Below are 11,805 nucleotides of genomic sequence, written 5' to 3' on the forward strand. Positions count from 1 at the left end.
AACAAATTAAAATGGTTAAACTGTCGTTTTCTTCAATATTGGCACATGAACAATGTGCCCATTTATCACAGCGGCTACATTTATTATTATTTTCCGAATAAATAAATATAAAAGTTTGAACTTACTCGTACTGTATTTGCTTTACCAGACGATGCTGTCACTTCGCGCATGCTCAGTTTCGTTATTTTGTAAGCAGACGATATTTTTTCGTGGGAAAAAATTTTTATTTCGATTGTTATCTCACATTTTATTTCTTGTTAAGATAGTATTTAAATTTTAAAATATTTTCACAAATAAAATAAAACGTAAAAACAAATAATAACGTAATACAGTATATACTGTATAAATTTATTACAGTTAGATATGATTTAAAAGTGGAATATTTCATTTTCTATAAAAAGATCATTTTTAAACTTATTATTTTATATATTCGAAAAAATGATATAGAATTATCAATGACAACGAATTTAAAACTAGTTCGCTGCACTATATTGCAGTGCCTCTAGCCAGCAGCAGAATTCGTGGCCAACCTTGGGCAAGATGATAGAGCAATCAGTATGAAAAGTGCACGTTGGGACAAGATGGGGTACCCCATCTGCCCCAACGTGCACTTTTCATACTGATTGCAAACATGGGTCAACTTTATTTCAAAACAACAATTTCAGTCTTAAAGGTTACTTCGAATACCATAATATCATAATATCTTCATCTAAAAGGTAATGTAAAAGTTCACAATGATGCTTACTTTGTAGAAACTTTGTAGCGGGCGTAAAATTAGATGAAGTATTGCCGAAACATGGAAAACTCTTACTTCCAAGCAAAGAGAGCGATTCGGACGTTCTCTCGTCCCGTGATTTCTTTTGAGGTTGACATTTAGTTCTGCAAATAACAGCTAGATGAAAGCGCGTTAACCACGAATAAATAGACGTCCCCGTCTTGCCCCATCTTGCACCATTTTTCCCTATTATGTATTACCAGAATATTATGTACAGTACTAGCAGACCCCGCCACGCCTTGTTGTGGCTCAAAATGTATGTATTATAAATGTATAACACTTCCCCCGTGGGGGGGAATTTTTCGAAAAATTTCTAATTAGTATACATTCTGTTGACGTACCCTATTAAAACGCAATCAAAAACGCAAAAACCCGCATCTAAAATAGTATAATAGAAGCCAAGTTTTTCACAGTANTACTGATTGCAAACATGGGTCAACTTTATTTCAAAACAACAATTTCAGTCTTAAAGGTTACTTCGAATATCATAATATCATCTGAAAGATAATGTAAAAGTTTACAATGATGCTTACTTTGTAGAAACTTTGTAGCGGGCGTAAAATTAGATGAAGTACTGTATTGCCGAAACATGGAAAACTGTCTTACTTCCAAGCAAAGAGAGCGATTCGGACGTTCTCTCGTCCCGTCATTTTTTTTTTGAGGTTGACATTTAGTTCTGCAAATAACAGCTAGATGAAAGCGCGTTAACCACGAATAAATAGACGTCCCCGTCTTACCCCATCGCCCCATCTTGCACCATTTTCCCCTATTATGTATTACCAGAATATTATGTATCACAAATTAATGGTATTAAAAATTATTAGGTAAAAAATGTTCTTTGCAACAATCACAAACTTTATTATACATTTCAAAATGCAAAAATGGAAATAAAAACTTATGCTTCCGATTGTACAATGCAACAGATCAATAAATATTGAGCAGTCGGTCAATGGTAGTGGGGATACCGGCGCCGAACGAGTCTCTCGGACTCTTACCGTGCCCGAAGAGACGTTCGAGTACCGGTGGCTCGACCGTTTCTCTTTCCAATCGATTAGTTCAGTGTCGGGAGAGACCGTCGAGCGAGAGGCAGCGGGTGACGACATTGCCCTAGTGCGGGTGGCGTGGCACTCTCCCGGAGTCGGGAGAAACATACTGGGTCCGTTGCACTTGGCCAAAGTCTTCGGGGATCATCCGTCCACAGACTTTGTTTTGTTGTGGAGGATGTAGGAAGTGACAGCTCGTCCGAGTTGTCACTTCCTGTTTTGTCGCGTTCTGCCTCTTCGTCCGCGACTACCTTCCAGAAGTCGGAACGGGGAGGAATCGGAGGAGAAAGCAGCCTAAGTCGAAGGACCGTGGTGTTTGTGGTTTTGTTGCTGCGGACGGCTGCGGTTCCCTTGGCCTAGGCGGTGATTCTCTTCGATTTTCCCCAAGTCGTCTTTCTTCACCCGGATGCCGGATTAGACACTTTTCACCCGGACTCGACACCTTTTCCCTTACCTGGCTGTGACCACGGACTTGTCTCCCAAACTTGACACTCGGTCGACGACGACGGATTTGACTTTCGATTGTGACCACCCGGACGTGACACGTTTACTCACCGGACGCGACATTCGGCTGACCTTTCTTCCCGAATAGCTGTTATGAGGATGAGCTTTCGGTTAGGTTAGGTCAGGGCCTTTGCTTCTCTCATGACACTATTCGGGAAGACTGTCTGATAAAGATAATAATGTTGATCTTAGATAATAAATGATCATCTCACTGTCTTTGTGTTTTGTAGGAACATTTGGAAGAAAGAAGAATCTCACTCCCCAACTTTAACACGAAGAGGACGAAGTGGCCATTTATCATACAAGTGAATATTTTTCGAAATCTCTGATGTAAGAACGCTTTCGTTTTCTTTTTTACACATCTTATTCTCGTATCGTAATTTACCGTTTTTCTGTTTTTAGATATGTCGAAAGATGCTCTTGGATCTCAAATACACATAAGGACACAACATCACTGTACACGAAGGTATACACCGTTTAACCTTTACTCGAATTCTCGCAGTCACGCACTTCAAAAGAAGAGAATCTTATTGAGTTGTCTTGCGACAATACGTTGAAAACAAAATTTATCAGCATGGAATTAACTGAATTTTGGATATCAGTAAAAGATAAATCTCCTCTTCTGAGTGGTAAAACTCAGAGAATTTTAATTCTATTTGCGGCTTACACGTCAAGTGTAATTCTCTGCAATTCGACAAAATGAAACAACCCGAACACTCGCTTCCCACAAATCCAACCCCTGGGTCCTCGTCCCGGGAAGTGGAAATGTCAATTTTAAAGATTAAAAGACTTAGCGGCATGAAGCCTAAAAGGGAAGGCCTGTCGCCATTAATGTGTATGTGTAGTCTGGAATGCAAAATAAATGGTGATCCTTCTTGGGCAGACTTTTCTTTGATAGATTTATTAAAAGACTAAATTGGCCTCCGAAGGGGCTCTGGTAATCACAACGTGCATCGATTAATTGGAATTTTAGACATTCGCATCAATAATCGTTTTGTGATGAATTTTTCTGTTAAATCTCTGGAAATTTACTATGGCTAAAGATCTTCGTGCTCATCGTATATTTTATCATACTTGAAACATGGCAGCTGATGATTTTTTTTTGTTTTTGNTGCAAACATGGGTCAACTTTATTTCAAAACAACAATTTCAGTCTTAAAGGTTACTTCGAATATCATAATATCATCTGAAAGATAATGTAAAAGTTTACAATGATGCTTACTTTGTAGAAACTTTGTAGCGGGCGTAAAATTAGATGAAGTACTGTATTGCCGAAACATGGAAAACTGTCTTACTTCCAAGCAAAGAGAGCGATTCGGACGTTCTCTCGTCCCGTCATTTTTTTTTTGAGGTTGACATTTAGTTCTGCAAATAACAGCTAGATGAAAGCGCGTTAACCACGAATAAATAGACGTCCCCGTCTTACCCCATCGCCCCATCTTGCACCATTTTCCCCTATTATGTATTACCAGAATATTATGTATCACAAATTAATGGTATTAAAAATTATTAGGTAAAAAATGTTCTTTGCAACAATCACAAACTTTATTATACATTTCAAATTGCAAAAATGGAAATAAAAACTTATGCTGCCGATTGTACAGTACAATGCAACAGATCAATAAATATTGAGCAGTCGGTCAATGATAGTGGGGATACCGGCGCCGAACGAGTCTCTCGGACTCTCACCGTTCCCGAAGAGACGTTCGAGTACAGTACCGGTGGTTCGACCGTTTCTCTTCCCAATCGATTAGTTCGGTGTCGGGAGAGACCGTCGAGCGAGAGGCAGCGGGTGACGACATTGCCCTAGTGCGTGTGGCGTGGCACTCTCCCGGAGTCGGGAGAAACATACTGGGTCCGTTGCATTTGGCCAAGGTCTTCGGGGATCATCCGTCCACAAAGTTTGTTTTGTTGTGGAGGATGTAGGAAGTGACAGCTCGTCCGAGTTGTCACTTCCTGTTTTGTCGCGTTCTGCCTCTTCGTCCGCGACTTCCTTCCGGAAGTCGGAACGGGAAGGAATCGGAAGAGAGAGCAGCTTAAGTCGAAGAACCGTGGTGTCTGTGGTTTTGTTGCTGCGGGCGGCTGCGGTTCCCTTGGCCTAGGCGGTGATTCTCTTCGATTTTCACCAAGTCGTCTTTCTTCACCCGGACTCGACACCTTTCCCTTACCCGGATGTGACCACGGACTTGTCTCCCAAACTTGACACTCGGTCGACGACGACGGATTTGACTTTCGATTGTGACCACCCGGACGTGACACGTTTACTCACCGAACGCGACATTCGGCTGACCTTTCTTCCCGAATAGCTGTTATGAGGATGAGCTTTCGGTTAGGTTAGGTCAGGGCCTTTGCTCCTCTCATGACACTATTCGGGAAGACTGTCTGATAAAGATAATAATGTTGACCTTAGATAATAAATGATCGTCTCACTTTCTCACTGTCTTTGTGTTTTGTAGGAACATTTGGAAGAAAGAAGAATCTCACTCCCCAACTTTAACACGAAGAGGACGAAGTGGCCATTTATCATACAAGTGAATATTTTTCGAAATCTCTGATGTAAGAACGCTTTCGTTTTCTTTTTTACACATCTTATTCTCGTATCGTAATTTACCGTTTTTCTGTTTTTAGATATGTCGAAAGATGCTCTTGGATCTCAAATACACATAAGGACACAACATCACTGTACACGAAGGTATACACCGTTTAACCTTTACTCGAATTCTCGCAGTCACGCACTTCAAAAGAAGAGAATCTTATTGAGTTGTCTTGCGACAATACGTTGAAAACAAAATTTATCAGCATGGAATTAACTGAATTTTGGATATCAGTAAAAGATAAATCTCCTCTTCTGAGTGGTAAAACTCAGAGAATTTTAATTCTATTTGCGGCTTACACGTCAAGTGTAATTCTCTGCAATTCGACAAAATGAAACAACCCGAACACTCGCTTCCCACAAATCCAACCCCTGGGTCCTCGTCCCGGGAAGTGGAAATGTCAATTTTAAAGATTAAAAGACTTAGCGGCATGAAGCCTAAAAGGGAAGGCCTGTCGCCATTAATGTGTATGTGTAGTCTGGAATGCAAAATAAATGGTGATCCTTCTTGGGCAGACTTTTCTTTGATAGATTTATTAAAAGACTAAATTGGCCTCCGAAGGGGCTCTGGTAATCACAACGTGCATCGATTAATTGGAATTTTAGACATTCGCATCAATAATCGTTTTGTGATGAATTTTTCTGTTAAATCTCTGGAAATTTACTATGGCTAAAGATCTTCGTGCTCATCGTATATTTTATCATACTTGAAACATGGCAGCTGATGATTTTTTTTTGTTTTGTTTTGTTTATCGAAGGCACTAAGAGTGGGTTGTTTTAATCTTACCCATCCTTGCTTTCCGAAGATCCACAATGTGAGCTGGACTTGACATATTAGGGTTCTTCAACAGCCCGAATTCGATCTCAGAGCGGTAAACCGAAGACTTAACCGCTCAAACATCCGGCCATACTACGTATTGAAAGTTATAACAAGTAGCGACACTTCCACATAAACAGTTTGTTATTATACACTAGACACTTCCACATAAATTGTTTTTAGTTGGTCTGGAATGTACCATATCTCTCACATAATGTTATTTCGGTGAGAAATTGATATTCGAGGTACACCATTTTGTTCACGACGAGTTTTACGAACTTGCGTATGACATATATTGAGGACGTTCTGTAGTTAATAATAACAGATGAAATTTGATCCAATAATCTAGTGTCTTATATCGGGAGTTTCCGGCAAGTAAAAAAGTCACTGACTGACTACATATACAGCAATCAGAGTTGCCGATTTTCGGGGGTCAATTTCTCCGCCCCAAACACAGTAATTTCGAATATCTCGTGTCGTTCGAAGGAAAATTGTTTTCTTAGGAAGTATGCAAAATTTCAAGATTTTTGTATAAAGTAGTTGCCGAATATAAGCAATTGAAAAGTACAAAATCTCCATAAAAGCTATATTTTTATCTCAATTTTCTTCATCCGGCACTGCAGAGGCTCGTAGAGAAAAAACTACTGGGTCTAGAAAGCTGAAATTTTAATTAAACTTAAGCTTTTCTCGTTATCGATGAGGTACTGGCGAAACTTCCGGGTCGATAGGTCAAAGTTCACGGGGTTCCCATCATAGAGATAATTCAGTTTTACAGCTTAATTTTGTCCTTATAAGAATACAAATGAATTTTATTCAAAATGATACTCAGATTTACAAAAGCTCAAATTTATGCCAATTAAAACTTTTTATAACGATTTTACTAAACAATATTCAGTAACATGACGATAATTTAAAATATATTTTGATATAAACATAGATGACGTCATCGTTTCGTTACATTATTCTAACATCAAAATAATATCTAAATTTCTAGTGTAGAAGTTAAAAAGTTAAATTACCGTTAGAAGATAGTCGTGTCATGTATTAATTCGTCGAGAGTTCTTGTTTAAAAAACAATTTTGAATCAGGAAGCATTGCACTTGCTTTATTTACGTTGTTACACTTGTCGATTGAGAAATAATGATAAGATAAAAAATTAACGATTATAAGTAATAAAATTAAATTAAGCAGAAAAAAAAACTTGAAACTAATGGAATTTTGACATGAATTTCTTCGTCAGATTAGGTATAATTTCATACTGAAGCTGCCAACTGAATAGTACTAATTACTATTGTACTATAGTTACTTTTTTTACTATTGTAACGTAAATCTGAACCATGTTACAATAGTAAAAAAAAAGTTTGGATTTGCCTGCTTCCATTTTCGAGAAAAGTATTTTTCCATAAAAAAATACATTACGTTTTCAACGTCATCTTCAGGATCGTGCGCATAACGAAAGAAGCTACAGGGTGCGTTCGTTAGTAGTGGTCGCTGTGGCTCTACGCTACTATGGGAGTGCGCTGTTGTTTGTAGGCATTTACAAGGTCTATAAACATAAGGTCAGGACACCAATGATTCCTATGGAGCCACCATTTTGGATCCGCAGTTCCAAGGTTACGGTATAGATTTCACGCTATCTACGTGCTGTAAACTGCACGTTCCTTCGAGTTCGAGTAATGGAATTCCTTTTGTAATTTCAAATAGAGTATTATTTCATTTAGAAGTTACTCTTGAGACACAATAGAGAGGTTGCGGCCGACGTATACGTGTACGTCGGACGCGAAAACGTGTACGTCGGAAGTTTTCCTAAAGGCCTAGAAGTTTGGCAATGGTGTTTGGGACGTCGAGCATGATTCCACTGACTATCCAAACACCATAATCAAACTTCTAGACTTATAGGAAAGCGGCGCTGAACGTCCGACATACACGTTTACGCGTCCGACGTACACGNGACACCTTTCCCTTACCCGGATGTGACCACGGACTTGTCTCCCAAACTTGACACTCGGTCGACGACGACGGATTTGACTTTCGATTGTGACCACCCGGACGTGACACGTTTACTCACCGAACGCGACATTCGGCTGACCTTTCTTCCCGAATAGCTGTTATGAGGATGAGCTTTCGGTTAGGTTAGGTCAGGGCCTTTGCTCCTCTCATGACACTATTCGGGAAGACTGTCTGATAAAGATAATAATGTTGACCTTAGATAATAAATGATCGTCTCACTTTCTCACTGTCTTTGTGTTTTGTAGGAACATTTGGAAGAAAGAAGAATCTCACTCCCCAACTTTAACACGAAGAGGACGAAGTGGCCATTTATCATACAAGTGAATATTTTTCGAAATCTCTGATGTAAGAACGCTTTCGTTTTCTTTTTTACACATCTTATTCTCGTATCGTAATTTACCGTTTTTCTGTTTTTAGATATGTCGAAAGATGCTCTTGGATCTCAAATACACATAAGGACACAACATCACTGTACACGAAGGTATACACCGTTTAACCTTTACTCGAATTCTCGCAGTCACGCACTTCAAAAGAAGAGAATCTTATTGAGTTGTCTTGCGACAATACGTTGAAAACAAAATTTATCAGCATGGAATTAACTGAATTTTGGATATCAGTAAAAGATAAATCTCCTCTTCTGAGTGGTAAAACTCAGAGAATTTTAATTCTATTTGCGGCTTACACGTCAAGTGTAATTCTCTGCAATTCGACAAAATGAAACAACCCGAACACTCGCTTCCCACAAATCCAACCCCTGGGTCCTCGTCCCGGGAAGTGGAAATGTCAATTTTAAAGATTAAAAGACTTAGCGGCATGAAGCCTAAAAGGGAAGGCCTGTCGCCATTAATGTGTATGTGTAGTCTGGAATGCAAAATAAATGGTGATCCTTCTTGGGCAGACTTTTCTTTGATAGATTTATTAAAAGACTAAATTGGCCTCCGAAGGGGCTCTGGTAATCACAACGTGCATCGATTAATTGGAATTTTAGACATTCGCATCAATAATCGTTTTGTGATGAATTTTTCTGTTAAATCTCTGGAAATTTACTATGGCTAAAGATCTTCGTGCTCATCGTATATTTTATCATACTTGAAACATGGCAGCTGATGATTTTTTTTTGTTTTGTTTTGTTTATCGAAGGCACTAAGAGTGGGTTGTTTTAATCTTACCCATCCTTGCTTTCCGAAGATCCACAATGTGAGCTGGACTTGACATATTAGGGTTCTTCAACAGCCCGAATTCGATCTCAGAGCGGTAAACCGAAGACTTAACCGCTCAAACATCCGGCCATACTACGTATTGAAAGTTATAACAAGTAGCGACACTTCCACATAAACAGTTTGTTATTATACACTAGACACTTCCACATAAATTGTTTTTAGTTGGTCTGGAATGTACCATATCTCTCACATAATGTTATTTCGGTGAGAAATTGATATTCGAGGTACAACATTTTGTTCACGACGAGTTTTAGGAACTTGCGTATGACATATATTGAGGACGTTCTGTAGTTAATAATAACAGATGAAATTTGATCCAATAATCTAGTGTCTTATATCAGGAGTTCCCGGCAAGTAAAAAAGTCACTGACTGACTACATATACAGCAATCAGAGTTGCCGATTTTCGGGGGTCAATATCTCCGCCCCAAACACAGTAGAGAGGTTGAGGCACAAGTTCAAACGTTAAACGTGTACGGGTAGCAGAATAAAATAAATAAGTAGAGAGGTTGAGGCACAAGTTCAAACGTTAAACGTGTACGGGTAGCAGAAGTACACGTTACACGTTTCAAGTCCAAGTAAAAATCGTTGAGGCACACGTTCATAACATCACGTGACTCAGTGAACATCGCACATTGACTCACGGGAAATAAGTTGAAAAAAATGGCGGAAGCAAAATAAATCATAATTTTAACCCCAAACACACAAAAAAATGAAGACGTTTAAGCCGATCGTGTATTCACCAAGCTAAACGTAGCAAACGCTATTATCGACGGTCCAGAACTGCCAGATGGCGGCGCTCACCCGTTACCCGTACACGTTTTGGGCTAAATACGTGCGCCTCAACCTCTCTAATAATAAGAGGATTCATACTTCATAAAAATTTTGCAATTCTCTTTTCCTTTTGTTTTATTTCACTAACCTCCACCAATTTAAAAATAATTTTAATTATAGACTATATTTCAATAATCTTTTCCACCACAGTTCTTATCATTTCAAGAATAGTACTATGATTCTCAGAAGAATACATAGCTGAAGAAAAATATACCACACGTTTTAATTATCTAGTACTCTTATTTATTTTATCCATAATCATATTAATTATAAGACCAAATCTTATAAGAATCCTATTAGGATGAGATGGCTTAGGACTAGTATCCTATTGCTTAGTAATCTACTACCAAAACTCTCACTCCCTAAATGCAGGAACAATTACTATCTTCTCAAATCGAATTGGAGATGTAATAATTCTAATAGCAATTTCCCTTTCCCTCTCCTTTGGTTCTTGAGACATTTTATCTATAAACATTTTACTAAACAACCCCATCCCCCTAACCCTGATCATAATTGCAGCATAATTCGATTCGTTTCAATCTAAACCGAATCTTCCTACAGAGCATCGAAAACCCCAGCCTTATCGAAATAAGCGTTACAGTAAAACTCTCAAATGTTTTAATTGTAATGAAATTGGTCACATTTCAAGTAATTGCGTGTATAAATCCGAAGGTATTAGATGTTTTAAGTGCAAAAAATTCGGCCATAAAGCTAACGCTTGTCCTCAAAAAGAAGTAAACAAAAGTTGAACTAAGTCATTTCTCTAGATGTAACAACAAAATTGAAACGGATGTTGAAATCCTAGGTGCAAAAACAAAACGACTCATTGACACCAGGTCGGAAATAACAATGATACCAAGGCGTTTTTATGATAAAGTAGGGACTCCGAAAGTAAGCTCAGATGATGCATCTTTAATTGGATTAGATGGGAATAGTATTTCTCCGTTAGGTTGCTTCGAAAGTGAAATAAAGATTGACGAACACTCTCTTCCTGCAAATATTTACGTAGTAGAAGGTGATCTGTGTAATTCCATAATAATAGGAATAGATGTTCTGAATAAAGTGAACTTCTCTATAACAAACTACGGATTCAAAGTCATGGGGAAACGAAGTCAAAATAATATTCGTGTTAATTATACTCGAATTTTTGTTCCCGATGGAAGGTCTGCGGCTGAATCAACACTCGTTAGATCAGATGACGCCTCTAGAAAAGAGCAGACGTTCCTTTCGCATTCGACTGAGCGGAGAGAAGGAAATGGTTTTCAAGACACTAAATCATCCCTTGTGATTAGTGACACAAACGATTTCGGCAGAAATAAAAACGAAAAGTTTACTTCCAAATCTGATACATTTTCGAGTAAGCTTTGCAATGAAGGCAAAAAAATGCAATCAAGTGCAGATATGGGCAGATTAAACCGTTTTAACCATGTTTCGTTCACCGACGACAGGGAGTATGATTTAACTGATCCCTCAGAAGATGAGAACGAAAAAACATGCTTTTTAGGTCAATTGGCAGATGCGACAGATTGTTGTCAGATAAATTTAAGTCACATTCTGGATAGAAAGCAACGACAGAATTTGATGGAATTAGTTACAACCTATGAGCCAAATAAGGTTAAGGATACAGGATTGAAGATGCAAATTATTTTAACTGACGAAATTCCCATTAGTCATCGCCCACGTAGAATGTCATTCGAAAAACAAAAAATAGTAGAAGACCAAATCCAAGAATGGTTGGACGGTGGCATAATCAAACCTAGCTGTTCAGATTATGCTGAACCCAATGGTTTTATGCAAAAAGAAAAATGGCAAAATTAGACTGTGCGTGGACTTTAAACAGTTGAATCGGAAAACGGTCAGAGATCACTTCCCCTTGCCTTTGATTGAGGATGTGATAGATCGTTTGGAACAATCAAAAGTGTTCACGTCGCTCGATTTAAAAAATGGATTTTTCCACGTTGACATTAATGAGAAATGTAGAAAGTATACCTCTTTCGTTACACACGAGGG

The sequence above is a fragment of the Centruroides sculpturatus genome, unplaced genomic scaffold (assembly GCF_000671375.1).
Source record: "Centruroides sculpturatus isolate CEXI.00-Female unplaced genomic scaffold, Cexi_2.0 scaffold1360, whole genome shotgun sequence".
In the NCBI taxonomy this organism is placed as follows: Eukaryota; Metazoa; Arthropoda; class Arachnida; order Scorpiones; family Buthidae; genus Centruroides; species Centruroides sculpturatus.